The sequence below is a fragment of the Rissa tridactyla genome, chromosome 5 (genome assembly GCF_028500815.1).
Source record: "Rissa tridactyla isolate bRisTri1 chromosome 5, bRisTri1.patW.cur.20221130, whole genome shotgun sequence".
Lineage (NCBI taxonomy): Eukaryota > Metazoa > Chordata > Aves > Charadriiformes > Laridae > Rissa > Rissa tridactyla.
In genome coordinates, this window is record NC_071470.1 from 25,706,503 (window position 1) to 25,723,189 (window position 16,687).

The window sequence follows — 16,687 nt, forward strand, 5'->3', positions numbered from 1 at the left end:
AGGGCAACGAAATGGAGGAGCTCTGCCATGATACAGCACAAATTTCACCTGCCGGTTCCATAGTCTTCCAAAGACACATTTCATTTTAAAGTTGTCAGTTGTCAATTTTCGAGTTATGGATGAGCAGAGGATAATACAAGGACAAACATCTCATCAGTTTTACTCAGAATATTCTGAGTACAGTGCTACAGCCAAGACTCACAATACAACATGCTTAGAACCTAAATTCACAAAATAGAGAGGAAAATGAGTATAAAAGAAGATACTTACCTACAGTCACACAGCAGCTCTGTACCAGATTGCTGTACATCCTGCCAGAGTCCTGAATTACCGGCTCAAACATACATGAGGAACATAACCCTGTAGGCACAGATTAAAGTATCGTCTTACCAACTCTCTACAAAGTTAAGGAAAATAAAAAGAAAGATTTTTAAGCTTCCACAATCCATTGCTGAGACCATTCTTAGAAGTAATCCCATTTTTTTAGCATTTATTTTATGACACAGCATCTTCAGGAGCAGATTTGTAAAAATGCCCCAGCACCTAACGATGCTGACAGGTTTCCAATTACGTTTCTAAAGGTGCTTTTATAAATTCTGTCTTCCCTTCATTTCTTCAGAGTTATTTTTCTAATTTTGTCTATGTATTTTTTGCAAAATGTTACGTGGCTCTTGAGAGCAAAGTTGTCTTATAACACTGAATAGAACTTTCAGGGTCTCAGAAAATCTGAGAAGAGATATGTCCATTGGGTCCTTCCCTATCAGCAGAAAGAAGTCTGACCCCACAAAAACAACACTGATGAATGTCAGGGTGGTCTGAGGCTTGAGGTGTAAACTTCACTGCTGTGGCAGGGCTCTAGAGTGATGGATTCCCTAAATTAGAGTTGTGGGTGATCAAAAATGATGAATGGGTCCTCAGTACACCCGCTGTAGAAGGTTTGTACCCAGTTTTCTACCATGGTTCATTACGTGCAGTTGTGGTGCTTTCTTAAGCAAAGGCATTTTGGGTCCACAGTGTCAAAACTCAGTACTGTGCCTGCAATAACTAGTGGTCCAGATTTTCGGTCCTAGTTGCCTAGAACTGCACGGCTCAAAGGAAGCATCTTGGCTTCATATAGCACTGAGAACCCAGTAGCTTCAAATGGAAGTGCCTCTGGTGTACTTCGTGCTGATGGTAGCTCTCTTGAGGACTCGGCAAGCCGTAACACAACGCAGCTGCCTAGCCTGCATGTCGGTGATATTGTTTATGCGTTATACGCAATGCCGGAAAAGAGGATATTCTTTGAAACCTTCAGATGAAAGCTTCTCCGGGAATGCAGGGAATGGTGATGAGTATTCCTGTCCCCATCGGAGCTCTGCTTTCCTCCGAAGCGGCACTGTGCTGGTTTGGTGGTGTGCACATCGAGGAGGAAGGGCCGTGCTGGCGCCCGTGTGCGGCTATCGCTACTTCTGGCTGCAGAGAGCAGGAGAAAACAGCTTGTAATGGGGTTGTGCCAAGATTCGGTGAGCAACCTAAATGATCAGATCATCTCTTGCCCATGCAGGGAGGAAAAGGGAAAGTAATTAACTCCAAGCCAAAACCCATGCCATTGCCTTCACGATGGCAGTGCTGGCAATGTGTCGGTGCTGCTCATTTATAATAAGTAGCAGCAGTCTCCTTCCACGTCCTGGCTGGATGCTTCACCAGTGAGGATTGGATTAAAGAGTGTCATACAAGCACTGCTGCCCACAGCATCCGATGGCTTTGATGTAAATGGAACAGGAAGCCGTCGCTCTCCATAGTGAGCTGATGCGCAGGGCAAGTGAGATCTGTAGAGATGGGATTCAATTGTGGGAACGTTGCGGGTGTTAAATGAACCTGCTTTGGAGGGCTGCCAAGGGAGGAGATGCAGGAAAATCTGATGAGAGATACCAGGCATGAGAGTTAATTGTCTTTCGGGGGTTGGAGAAAAAGCTAAAATTAAACCATTATCAAAGAAAAGCCTTGGACAGTTTGTTTTAAAACAGAGTTAATGGCTGGAGCCTGCAGAAAACCTAATTAAAAGGGAAAAGAAAATAAATTAGGTTTAGGGCTGTGGCAGTGTATTCAGAAACAGTTTTATATATGGATTTTCTGCTGTTGCCTCCTGTATTTCTGTGACTAAAAAAACCATTATGGCGAACCACACTAAAAAGGGTTTGTAGCTAGGCAAGAGCAAGGTATTTTGCACAGGGTTGCGGCATGAAACCCCATTGCTTATTTTAGTCACCAGAAAGGACAGCTAGAAAACAGATTTTTATGTCAGAGGTGATTCCAAAGCAAAGGTCGCAGCTGCTCTGAACTTCAGGTCACAGGGCTGCAGCAAGAGCAGGGCTGCCAACAAAAATGGAGCAAAATGTAAACACTACAACCACCCTGAGATGGAATGTATGCACCATCCTTTTCCTAAGCCGGGTGACTATGGGTGGGAGTTATACCATCTGACTTTACACGTCTGTACTACAGATGTTTACATCTAAACACATTACCATGACCTACCTTTATATCTGAATAAAAGAGATAGGCATTTTCAAGGTGTGATTCAGCTGGCCTAGTTAGATACCTACTTTAGGATGACATGAGTCACACCCTAGAAGTGCTTGCCTCCGCTGACTTATTAAAGGAATCTAGAGAAATAGCTTTGATGTAACTATATTTACATTTGGTCAGATTTAACACAATGCCGTGAATCACCTGGAAGGGATATTTAGCATGGATTTGAGCTAGTTTCTTTCTGTTCTGTCTTCCTCAGAAATACAAGCCCTAGAGAGAAGCAAGGATTGCTTTTCCTTACCGCTGTGCTCTTCACTTTCTGTGCTCAGTGGGGGATGAAACAGTTTCCAGCAAAAGTTTAGCCAAAATTTGAGACTTCTTATGAGTTCCTCAGTTGCCTAGAAATACCCCATCTTCAAAAACATGTCTGCCTTCCTCTCCTGCCCCTGGATAAGGCTCACCCTACAACTTAAGACTCCTCAAATTCAGCCTTATACAATTGCCTAGGTCAATCCTAAGCTCTTGCTGTGTTTGCGAAATTTCTATGGGAATTTTGCTGGCAGAAAACCAGGTTTAGCCTATCCAAAATTCACCTACTGATTGATTCATAGACTTCCATGGTGAAAGGGATTATAACTGGTTGTTATAAATGCTTCCTTTTTAGGTCACTCACTATTATGCACCAGTGTAATTTTATCACCTTTGGAGCTGTTCTCCGTGTTCTAAGGAACATATTACAGCACCAGTGTCATACATAGATAACTGTTTTATTAACTGCCCTAAATCACCATGTATTACAAGTCTTCCACAGAGATGAAGATGAATGATGGATGTTTCTGGCTCCACCAAACCAGAGTGAAATAAGAAACAGCAGAATTAGATATCATTAAAGATCAGCAGACCATCTAATACACTGATACGTGTCTGATACTGGCTAGTATGAGCTGTTTCAAAATAAAGCAAAAGAAATCTTTTAATAAAGAACTATAGAATTACAGGTCAAGGGGGTTTATCTCCCTTGCTTAGTGGTTATTGTAGATCTTGGCCCAGGAGACATCTATACCCTTGGTGTTCCCGTCCTAATTTAAGGTTCTTACCCTTCTTCAGTTCTACCTAATTTTTGGATTCATAAATACTTTCTAGGTATGAATTCCACCACTAAATTATTTATTACAAGAAAACTATTCCCTTTATCAGCTTTAAATGGGTTGCCTTCGGTTTCATTAGATGTCCCATAGTTTTCATGTTTTGAAGTGAGGCTACACACATTTTTGCTCATTCTTTGCCATTCATTGCTTTGTACACCTCCATCAGGCCACTGATTATTGAGGTCCCTGCTAAATTAATTCATCTCATTCTCATTAGATGCCCCTCATAAATCCTTCCTGCGCTTAATAATTTTCATGTCCTGTTTCTAAGTCCCCTTCAATTTCTTCTGTATCTTGAGCTCACACATTATTCAAAGTGAGTATATAACAGTATTTTCTTAGTTATAGTAGCATCTGGATTCCCATTTTCAAGTGTTGTTGGCTTTTTTCATCCTGCAGAAGGAGAAGGGGCTGATCTGGAGAGGATGGTCTTCAGCAGGACCTCCCAAGTGATTGCAGCAAACTCTTGAGGAGGATGTGTCGATGGACTCGTACTCCTTCAGCTTGTATCCCTCACTAGGTAGGAAAACGGGACCACACAATATATGAGCAGGGAGTGTTGCTGGGCTGTAGCACAGGATTCAGTCATACCTCCAAGCTTGCCCCCCTAAGTACAAGCATGGGCTTTTATATTGACACATACTTGCTAAAAAAAAAAGTGAAACTCAGTGTAAAAAGAAACAGAAATAATTTTTGTCAGAGATGGTATGTCTTCCAGTTGCAACATGAAAATAAGGCATAGGCAGAAATATCCCACAATGGTTCTCAGATCTGAAGCACAGCAACTTTTCTTGCGTAATATGATAGCACTAAGTACATCACATCTTCTCAGCTCGTGAACTCCAGTAACTTCTTTTTATTTTTTAATAAGCAATCATGCAAAGCACAATTACAAACAAATATTTTTGCCAAACTAACTTTACAACATTTCATCTTAAGAATCCCAGGCGTTGTCAACTTGCGATGTCAACTTTATTTTGAAACATTACAGCAGTGTCTCATTTAATTTTTTCAGCTGTTATTAATCCAAATATAAATTGTCTACATTAAAAATAGCATCAATAAAGTGGGCAGAAATGTAATAAAAATATCAGAGCGAACAAATGGTTGTTTGTAAACTGGTTGTGATGAATTATGGACTGATGAACAACAATTTTCCTAACCTTTTCAGATGGTCAGATATAAAATTATCCCTAGAGAAATGTGAGGGAGAAAGGAAAGGATCACTGGTCTGGTTAGATCCAAATGTGCAGAAATACCTAAGGATTTCATTTTTTTATACTCTCAGAAATTAAGCATCCAAATTCATGTGATGAACAGCCACTGTGTCTTTGAATCTCATCTATAAGATAGGATCATCCTTCTCTATCTCATAGCAGTGATGTGTGTATTGAAGTCACTCGTGACATACTCAGGTACAAGACTGATGAAGCAAGCATCTCCACAAGCAGCTGTGTTCCCCTCCTCCTTTGGAGCAGCAGAGGTTCAGTAGGTCTTATATCATCTGTGACAAAAATCTGGGCTGGCTCTGATGCAAAACCCCCTGGGAGAATGACCATCCCTGTTCCCTTCAGGCTTTGCAGTCTAAGAAGCACTGGCCACAACACGATGCTCAGGCAGAAGCCATTTACTGGTTACAGTGGGAATGTGACCAAGCCACCTCTGGACTGCAGGACTGAGCCGCTGGAGGAGCTTCAGCCCAGCAAGAAAGTCCAAGATAGTTTTGCTGTTGATTTCAGAGTAAGGATTGTCTCAGTCCCTTTGTTGGGCTGTAAACTAGATCACTTCAGAGGATGCAAGTGTGTACAGTCGCCAAAAAGCCACACAAGAGTTAATACAGCCGAGTGCTCCGTTTTTGTAGGGGTTACAAAAATAATAAGTGTTTTTCTATCTTTCTATTATTTGTCATGAAGAATTAAGCCACCTGCAATAATTAACTCACAAAGGCTGCCTGTGTAAGTGCTGGCAGGCAAGGCATGTTGAGCTAGGAAAACTTCCATAGCAAACTTCATGTTTGAAGAATATGAAGAATATTTGAAGAGAAAGTTTTTAGTAGATTTGAATAAAAACCAACAGAAAAAAGACAGCAATCATGGAAATATGTATGCTATAATCAGAAATATTTGCAGCAAAAGTGACACGAAATCTACAGGGAATAATTTATCAACTTTTTATGTATAAACACTTTATGGTTTTACCTTTTTTTTTCAGTAATTGTTCTCTCTTTTCAGAGAGAAAATGCTAAATCTAGTTTTCTTTCCTTCCTCTCCCCTAATCCATTATTTTTCCTTTCAGTGCTCTGATACCCTTTATTACTGTTCTGCCTTGAATACATTGCATTGTTCCCACATGGAAACCTCTGTTTTATCTGGATATTTGGGCAAAGAACATCAGAAGAGCTGTGAATCGCGGCAGCAGCCTGGCAGGGCAAGCAGTGCAGAGGAGCACCAGGCAGCGGGGGAGGCTGTGAGGCTGGCTTTCCACGGGAGAAAACAAAGTTTTAGAGTTAGGAATGCAGCTGACAGAGGAATAGAAAATGGGAAAGCAGATCAATCTCTTCTGCGTCAAGGTAAAAAAAGGTGTGGGCAAGAAAGCAGCTCCACAAACTGGGAGCTGGGATGCGCCTGAAGTAATATGGCGAGGGCAGGGCAGGAAAGGGCTCACATGTTTGGACAAGGGGACTGTCTTCATCTCTGTGACTCTGTAATGCCAGAAACCCACCCCCGGGTTATAAACCAGAACTTCTCCTCCAGAAAGCTCTCTCTTGCCAATCCTCCTTCCAAAAGGAAATTCTGGAGACTGCTATGAAAATTTTTATTTTCTTTGCTGGTTTATTAATCCTCTGTGCTCCTTCTTGCCCATTTTCCTTTCCTTTCTCTTCCTTTCTGTGCACTACATCCTCCCACATGTAGCATGTAGGCATCTCTAGGTTATTAATGTATTACGCCAGCAGCCAGGTTTTCATATCTCTCACAGGTGTTTATGAGAACATCTCTCCAATGATCTATGTTCAGTCACTGCAAAAGTACAGTTTCAAATTTGCCCTTGAAATGTGAAACAATCAATGTTGGCAGCATTTATTCCTTCCTGTCAAATATTTTTCTCTTTCTAGACTCTATAAACAATTTAAGAATAATGTCTTATGACAGTGATGCTGCAATCCAACAGGGCCTCCTTTGCTGTCTAATTTGTCTTACATTTGTTCAAATCAAGGGGTAAGGAATCTAGCGGATACCAGTGGCAGCATCTGGCTTGATCATCTCATCACTAATTGGTTCTGTGATTAGTGCAGACAAGCAATGGAGAAGGTGGATACAAGCTTCTAACGTTTCTAGGTGAGGGCAGCTTCCAGCCCATCTGTTACATGATACATCCACTAACTTATTCAGCTTCTCATCTTCCTGATTCTGAGGAATCCTCCTCAGAGACAGGTTAGGATTTTTCTGGGTTTTATTAAGGTGACAGTACAGTCAGCTTTTGCATAGTTCACCTTAACCGTAATGTTTGCTCCCTGCAGTAGACACCAAAACAGCTCGCCAAGAGGTTAGTCCACACATTTCCAATTGCAACATTATCAGCCCAGGCTGACAAACAACCATTTAAAGTATTTTAGTGTTCACGAAAAAGTCCAAGATTAGGTATAGAAAACTGTTGAACCAGTGCAACAGCACAGTCTGAATTTCCCTCAAACATCACTGGACAGACTAAATAAAATACTGAGAAGTCAAGTCACTTTTCATATCCATTTAATTTTTGGACCTCCTTGCAAAGAAGGATACACTTACAGCAGTGCTGTGCGTTATCATTATCTCTTTTTTTATCTCATTGAATTTTTGGTCGAAAATCAAAGCTTTGGGGCTGTCTCTAAGTGCTCAAGAATTTAATTCAGATGTCTTTGACATTATGGCAATTACTTAAAAGAAAAACACATAAAACCTTGTTTCTCTGAACATAGTTGGAGCTAAGCAACCTGAAGAGTCTAGTTCAGCAACGCACGACCAAAAGACCACAACCAACCCTCTCTCCAGAGCACCACGTTTCTGAGCCCGCTTTTACTTCCTGCTTTTCTGTCTCCTTTCACTCATACCCAAAGCAATACTCCATGAAACTACCGACATGCATGGTTGTCATCTGCTTAGGAGGTTGTTGTGTAAAGAAATTTGTCCCTTTATTAGTGTCTGATAGTTTGAGCTCAACCACAATACTATTTTGAGGATAAATATAAACAATTAATTATTTAACTGCAGGGATTGATGGTATGATGTAGAACCAGGAATTGTGAGAATCCTACAACCTGTTTCCCATAGTTCCACCAAAATAACATCAGCCCCCCTACAGAAAACCCTATATTACCTCTGAGTTTTGCATAAGTACAAAATAAGCACACCTTATTTGCCAGAAGATGGTCTGGTTAGTAAAGTGGATAAATTAGTGTTATAAATGTCAGACAGATCTGATGCTCCTTTTTCTGAGGACTATGTCTGCAGGATTTTCTCCTCCACAGTGACATTCAAACAGCTCATTTTTCTCACAGTTTGAAGTGGTTCCAGAAAAGCAGAGCATCCAGTTCTGCCAAGTGCTGAGCAAAAGCAGCAGGAACTAATAGCTGGGGTAAGGCTGACACAAGTGAATAAGGCACGCAAGATGTCGCTCCACAGAAACCTACCATGCTTCAAAGGGAGAATGGTAAAATTATAAACAGCACCGCAAACCCTCATAGCAGGGGCTGGGTTTGGTCAGACAGACATTGTCCTAGTCCTTCATATTTTATGTAGCTGTATAGAGAAACCCAAGTAGAAGCTTAATTAAGTTTGCGCTTTTGATCTGCCATTCATTTTGAAAGCCCCCTTTGGAAGACCTGAGTGCAATCTAGCTACCTGTCATTTGTCTTCTTCCGAGGAACAAGAGCTTAATCTGGTCTGGAAATGGTCCCTACCTTTCAGCAATGGCATAGCAAATAGGAGACAGTAACCTCTGAAGGGATGCTGAGGAGCCAAAGTGGATACTATGGAGACAATCCTTGGTAGCTAGACTGTCTGCTGCTAGTCCTAATGCATTTAACTGCAGTGTAGAATACTCTGCTGCCCCCAATGAATATGCGTTAAGTGCCATTTTCAGTGCATTACAGCTTTTTAGACAGCTGCTCGCCCTTATTGTCATGCCTATTGCAGTTTCCTTTCCACTGCCTACCCTAAAAAGTTAAATATAGCCTTCTGAGACACAGCAGTCCTGGAAAAGGTACCACTTGTTGGATCTGGTATGTGCTTGTATTCTCGCCAATTCCTCATTCTTTTTGAACCTGACGTATAATCCCTCTTAAATGGGTCCCTTTATGCTATAATTTGGAGCTGTTCCACTTGATAATTTATGCTATCGTTGCTCATTAACATGATCCCGAATCTTGGTAGCTTTTATCAAGCTTTTTATCAGAGGTACTGCTTTGAGTTGTTTGTATTAATAATAGTTAAGAGCAGCGACTGGGAGCGATGGTGTCTGCTGCCTCCATGCCTGGCCGCTCCAGGGGGTGACCTTCTCTCCCCTCCGAAGCAGCAGCTAATGAAAAAGCCCCTCCGCCTTTTTGTGTTTTCAGGTTCACACATCCTTGAACATATACTGGTTTAAAGTTTGTTTGACAACTTAGATCAGCTGAAGGTTGTAAGTAATTTAAAGTCATTCATCTCAGTCAGCACCTAAAATGAAAGCAGTAATGGTTTATTCCATAGGGAGTTACTTGTGAGCAGCTAAAAGTGTGTAACAGTCCATCGCACAGTGCAAAGCCAAGCTGGGTAGAAAGTAGATGAAAACCTATACAGAGTTTAAAGGGCATCAGCAAGTATTCATTTTACCCCAGACAGTCAGTACAGGGGCCACTTGTCTTTTTATCAACGGTATCTGATAACATGAAGAAATTAATAATTTACGGAGGGCAGGCAGTACTTTTCCATTAGAAGCTGTGTGCAAAGGAAGAAAGAACTGCTGGCACAGGCCAGAATGCTCCCTGCAAGGTCGTTCTGCATCAGTGCTGCAAATGTGTTTCTTTTTAACCCTTTCATAATCTAGAAAAAGTACAGCTCCAAATTACATGGAATCATAGAATCACAGAATGGTTCGGGTTGGAAGTGAGCTTAAAGATCACCTAGTTCCAATCCCCTGCCCTGGGCAGGGACACCTCCCACTAGACCAGGCTGCTCAAAGCCCCATCCAGCCTGGCCTTGAACACTTCCAGGGATGGGGCATCCACAACTTCCCTGGGCAACCTGTTCCAGTGCCTCACCACCCTCACAGTAAAGAATTTCTTCCTCATATCCAATCTAAATCTACCCTCTTTCAGTTTGAAACCATTACCCCTCATCTTATCATTCCACTCCCTGATAAAGAGTCCCTCCCCATCTCTCCTTTAGGCCCCCTTTAGGTACTGGAAGGCCGCTATAAGGTCTCCCTGGAGCCTTCTCTTCTCCAGGCTGAACAACCCCAACTCTCTCAGCCTGTCCTTATAGCAGAGGTGCTCCAGCCCTCTGATTATCTTCATGGCCCTCCGCTGGACCCATTCCAACAGGTCCATGTCCTTCTTGTGCTGAGGACTCCAGAGCTGCACGCAAATACTCCAGGTGGGGTCTCACGAGAGCGGAGTAGAGGGCTAGAATCACCTCCCTTGCCCTGCTGGCCATGTTTCTTTTGATGCAGCCCAGGATGTGGCTGGCTTTCTGGCTGCAAGCACATATTTTACCTTTATTAAGTGCAGAAAATAGCCCATAGCTATGCTGAACTTCATGCCTTGGGTATCCTCCAGTCTTGCAAGCTGTGCGGCTTTGGATCTAGCAATTCCTTGGGTGGGAGATCTCATGGGAACCCTTGATGCTTTTGGGACAAGCTGAAGGACTCCACTGTCACTGTGGAGCTGACACACCAAAACTCAACAGGTTACTCAGTGGGCAAAAGAACTGATGATATGTGGTTTCGCCCAAGGTATGCATCCTTCGCCCACCAGTCTTGTCCTCCTGCTCCATCCCTTCACGTCCCTTGTGTTATGCTCTCGTGCAGGGCACATCCACGCAGTGGCAGCCAGCAGCTGCCTGTGTGCCCATTGCCTGCCCGATGCACACATGGCATTAACGTGGGCTCTGCCAAACAGGATGCATCCAACCAGCCTTTTCCTCGGTACCCATCTGGATCTCTTCCCCCAGCTCAGACACTGCTTCTTGTGTAACATCCAGGGTTGCAACAGTCTCTGAGCCTTCAGTGGCTCTTTCCTGGTCAGATGGGAATTTCTGAGGGAAGGGAGAAGAACAGATGAGCAGACCCACAGCGCAAGGACAGAGGTTTGCCACGTCATCCTAGGAAGCCAGGCTAAAACGATAAAAAGGCGCACCCAGGCCATACACTAATGAAATATTATGGCTACATACTTGAAAGAGCAGGAAATGATAACATTATGATTCCTACAGGAACACTGTCCTCTGCTACATGCCCAGCGTAGTCTTTGATTAAATCTGTTAAATCTGCAGTCTATCATACATCCGTTCATGTTGTTAAGCACATACCATAAAAAATAATAGATGTGCAATAGTGCAAAAACATCTTAACTTATGCTGTTTGTGGTTAGAAAGATTGAATAAACACTTAGAATATGCAGAATCCGTCAAAAATCTAGAGACATACTAAAACTGCAAGATACCCAGTTTTATGCTTACGCATGATTTCTTCCTGTTCCTGATGAAAATGTTTTTGAAAGACTGTCCTGAAAAGGAGATGAAGTGGGGAAGAAATCTGAAGGATTGCCATGCATGGCGTTTTTCAATTTGTTTCTTCATTTTGTTTAATTAAACCACGTGCATTTCCAGAAGAGTTTTTCATGCAAATTTTTTCAACAGCAGTATGAGGGCAACATCAGAAAGCATGGAAAATCTGTGCTGAGATACTATCACAAGCAGGACGGGATTTCATCTGGCTTAGTTAAAAACCTCCACTGATGCCACCGGAGCATTCTCAAAAATGCAGCCATTTATAATTTTATAATTGGCCAATCAAGGTTGGTCAGTTTTTTTTTTCCTTCTGGCTTAGTTATTGAAATGTATTTTCATGATTCATGAAACACTCTTTATGTGTCAAGTTTTCTCCCCAATGATATATCACGTTTCTTTGTAGGCTTGCTACATATCCATCTTGCTTTTTCACACTGTGGAAGAGAAGAATTATGAAGGTGCCGGGCACTGCTCCAAAGTTGAGGCTGAACTGAAGTTTGTACTTAAAGGAGGGATCCAGTCACTTTGCTATGCACAAAATATACTGTATTGTTCCAAAAATTACAGTACTTACTGAGTATGAAATGGATTTTCTGAGAATTTACTAGTAAATCCATTAATTAATTTGAGTTAGAGTTAATTGAAAATCGGTCCTTTTGCACCTTCTGTCAGACTTTTATTTATCTCTAATGAATTCTGTTATAAAATACAGACCCTTCATTATTCATATATCATCAGAATTCTTTGAAGACTTTCCATAGGACATTTTCAAAGTAATTATTTTAGGAATTATGTCCCTTTTTGCTGTTACTCATCAGAGCTGGGAGTTTCGAATTTATTAGTGAGAGAAGGGAAAAATGTTGCTTGGGGGGGTCCTCGGAAGAGCTTCTTTCCTCCTCGGCTGCCACCCGCTGTTGCTCTTGCTCCGATAATTCTCCGGGGAGAGAAAGAAGATGAATCATCTGTGAATCAGTTTGATCCAATGACAACTTAAATCCCTATAATGCCCTAATCATATTGTTATTACACAGTGTCACACCAGGACTAAGGTTGTCCAAACAGACAGACGTTGTTTGGTGTCTTAATATTCCTGCATTTTTCTGAAGTTGAGGGTAGCCCTCAGTTTCTGGGATCTATAATGTTTGAGAGAGAATTCTACTTTCCCTATCGTATTTTATCCTATCTGTAAGTGTTTATTCTTTTATTACGGCAGGGTCTAGGAATTCACATGTCCCAAATGCCTTGTACTAAATGCTACACAAACAGAGAACAGAAAGCTCTCCCACCCTGATAAGTTTGCACTTTAATTACAAAAGATGAAATAAAGAATAGAAAACCAAGGGGAAATGTACAAAAAAGATTAGATATTTTTGGCCTGGATAATAGGCAGTGACCTCAGCCTGCTGCTGGACAGACTAGTGAGACGTATTGTAAGCCTTGTAGTGAAGGGTGATCTTTTCAGGAAAGCTCTGAAAGAGTCCAAGGGTTTCACCATGCAGATATCCTGGTGTAAGGGGCAACAGGGGAGGTGTTATATCAGGAGTATATATCAGGAGTAATATATCAATGATGCAGGAGTATATATCAGGAGTAATATATCAATGATGAGTTATATCAGGAGTAATATATCAATGATGCAGGAAGGTGAATAGTTGGAGATGGGTGGCAATACGTTGATACGATTAGAAGTACAAAAGGAAGCATAAGTGAGGGGAGAAGGTCAGGTGAGTGAAGTGGCTTGCTTTCACACTGCAGGGAAAGGACTGGAAAAGGAGTGGATGATTTACTAGTAAAGAAAATTATCTTTGCTTCATTTTCTTGAACTGATAAGAAAACAAGATAAAACCATCTTTCAGTAAGCAAGGTGCAAGTATTGAGAATCCGGAAAGAAGTTTTATCTTTATTGATGCACAGTAGAGGCTGTGTCACGATGAGTACAGACCTAAAGTCAACTTAAATGTGTTTTTCTCTGGCAACATACATGGAATCATAGAATCACAGAATGGTTCGGGTTGGAAGGGACCTTAAAGATCATCTAGTTCCAACCTCCCTCCCATGGGCAGGGACACCTCCCACTAGACCAGGCTGCTCAAAGCCTCATCCAGCCTGGCCTTGAACACTTCCAGGGATGGGGTATCCACAACTTCTCTGGGCAACCTGTTCCAGTGCCTCACCACCCTTACAGTGAAGAATTTCTTCCTAATATCTAATCTAAATTTCCTCTCTTTCAGTTTAAAACTGTTACCCCTCGCCCTATCGCTACAGTCCCTGATAAAGAGTCCCTCCCCATCTTTCCTGTAGGCACCCTTTAGGTACTGAAAGGCTGCTATAAGGTTTCCCCGGAGCCGTCTCTTCTCTAGGCAGATTTAATGATGGCCATTAAAATGTATTTCAGTGCTGTAATTCAGACCTTGCTCATTCTTACATTAGATCCCTTTGCATGGGTATAAATGCTGATATTCTGACTGTCTGAGGCCATCTGAATGGCACACACATCGCAAGGCACTGGTTTCCCACCTGTGGCTGCAGAGCACCGGTGGCCCACGAGGCCGGGGCAGGTGACCTACATCGTGCTCGTACTGCAGACAGCTACACAGCATAGTCACCAACTCTGCTACAGCACTGGGGCTTCTTCATCAAGGACCTTCTCAGTCGAACACACCCACTGACACCAGGCTCTGCTGGTGCATGATAAGCCAAAAAGGAAAGAAAGAAAAAAAAACCCAACACACATTAAGAAAAGGTGTTGGAACAAATACCTGTGGTCTGAGGTAACCACGCCATCTTGTCTACTAAAGACACAGATCTCAGCCATTGCTCCCCATCCTGGATTCCTTTGTATGGGAAATTTGGAGACGTTCTCCCTTTCATTCTGCATTTCTTTTTGTTGTTTTGGAATTGTAGGTCCTCCCACAGAACACAAACTGCAAATTTCAAAGCAGCTGTATTTAAACTCAGTTGAGAGTATAATGCAAACAACTTTTTTTCAGTAAAAAAGAAATGACAGATAATTAAAATACACACAGCCATTGATTGTTAAAATAGTAGATCATCACATAAATTTGCATTAATTGCACAAAAGCTGAAAGTACTTCATTAAATACTCTCATAACACAGTAACCTCTTTAGAAAATTATTTCTGGGATAAGCATGTAAATAATTACATACTCTCTGTCCCATGTAGTTTTATCTGCCTAAGCAAAGGGGAACGGAGTGTTATAGCTCAAGAGCACTCTGATTTTTGTGCAATTGATTAAAAAGAACAAGCATTTTAATGATGTTCATCAGAAGTGCTGTACATATATGAATTGTATATTCAAGATTGTGAGGATTTGAATGTCTAAACTCAGTTCAGTATGGAAAAATCAAGTGTATAAATGATGTATTGTTAGGAAGCAGCTCTGAAGGTAAGGATTTGGGAGTAAATCTGATTAATTTCAATGTAAATGAGCAACGTGATACTTCATGTAAGTATGAGGATGTAATTGGTCCATGCAGGTCCCTGTTGCGATACTCATACTCACAACTTTGTATTTTGTAAAGAGTTTTAGTTTAATGAAAGAGTTTATTCATGGTGCAGTTTCAAACTAGTCTTTATTCTTAGGAATTTTTATTTCCACGGTATTGAGCATTTTGCAGTAATTAATACTGTTAACCTCATAACTATAGTCTGGCATGAGACAATTTCCATTCTTGTAAAATTTTGGGGTTTCCAAAGTTTTTCCATTCCAGATTAGGAAGAATATATGCAGGAATATAAAGAGTCTATAACAAGACCAAAATGGTCAGGGTGCTCAGTCTCAGGTTAAATAGTGTTGGTCGGAGGAGTTAACCTTCAGAATGTCACTTGAAGGCATCACCATAATGCTTTCTGTCCAGAAGGATCGAGTGGGAGGGAGGCAATCTGGAAACACCGTGAGTGCTTTGGAAAGAGGAGGTATCAAAGTATGCTTACTCGGTAAAAACTCCTTACATATTTCAACTACAGTAGTAAACCTCCACAAAGTGCACAGCATACTTTCCGTTTTCAATATGACCTTTAAGTCACAATCATAAATGCCATTTCCTTTGTGAATCTATGGTGAAGTAATAGCATACATTAGTTAGGTATTGCCTCGCTGTGTTTAGTGATAGCCCAAGACTAACCAAAAGATGCACCTCAGGCCCAGTTTCCTCCTTAATGTGAATGTGTGAAATGTCGGTGTCCATCATTCATCTGTGTGTTACTCCTGAAAAGCCTTTGTTTACCCCTTTCCTACCCGTAAAAGATTTTTCCTTAATTTTGGTAGTCTTGGCCCCAGCACTTCACTAATGAATGAAGCCTCCTGGCTCATATTTCTTTCTAGGTCTAATGATGAAGACCCAATTCTGTTAGATCTTTTCTCTCCCTCTTCTTAAAAACAACAACAAGTAAACACTTAACTCAGCTGAATTGCAACTTAACAGCTGACTGTGCAGGCCCATGCAAATCAAAATGAAATCTTAAAAATGCAGATGTAGTCATCAGAGTGCTAATTAGTAATTTGGCTGCTGCCTCTCCACTCCAGATCTTCACTTTAATTGTAAAACAGGGGGGAGGAAGTATCTTAGGGTCATATTCCACCTGGCCTTCCCAGGGGAGTGAGCGTGAAGGACTCTTTTTGTGCCTGGGTAGGATCCGTAGTTCTATCTTAATTGCATTAATTATTCCAGCTTTGTATCCACCTATAATAAAGTAGCAAAGTTTTTTAAGGGACATAATAAAGACACTTTCAAAATTTTTATAATTTAGTGATTCTGGTGTCATTGTGGCCGTATTGTTAAGACTCATATTATTTGCATATGAAAAAATACATAACTGACACATTAACATATATCAGCCTTTGTACAATGGTGACAAAACTGTACCCTCATCATGAAAAATTCATGTGGTCTGTTAGAAAATCTTTATTGTTCAACGAATTAAAAGATTTACCTGAATATATTCGTTGTACTTAACATGTACGCTGCTGGCTCTCTGTGTTTTTTCATAAGTCTTGCAACACTTGTTTTCTTTTCTCAAATTATCAGTTCTTGAGTTATTTTATTCCTTCAGAATCTGAAATGTTCTTATCTGTAGAAATATTTTTCTAGGCCTCATGATTGGAAAGAAGAGCACAAAAGGAAAAACTCTAGAGCCTCAAAAATCAGGAAGAGAGACACCTTAAACTTTTTTTTAAATCTTATTATTTAGCCATTCTTATGGTAATGGTGATAGATACAGGTAGAGCTGTAAATTTGAGCAGTTGCACCACGTTATTTATAAAA

General features: G+C 41.2%; 1 long non-coding RNA gene across 2 annotated transcripts; it reads right to left on the reverse strand.

Annotated features, from left to right (window-relative positions):
* Nucleotides 1-609: 609 nt before the first annotated feature.
* Nucleotides 610-16,456, reverse strand: LOC128910401 (uncharacterized). 2 transcript variants are annotated; one of them, XR_008466709.1, is made up of 3 exons: nt 16,356-16,456; nt 14,161-14,325; nt 610-1,452 (listed from the first exon to the last, which is right to left on the reverse strand). It is a non-coding gene; the product is annotated as an uncharacterized LOC128910401 (long non-coding RNA). The 2 variants fall into 2 exon arrangements; XR_008466708.1 differs by lacking the exon at nt 610-1,452 and adding an exon at nt 8,065-12,335.
* Nucleotides 16,457-16,687: the final 231 nt, after the last annotated feature.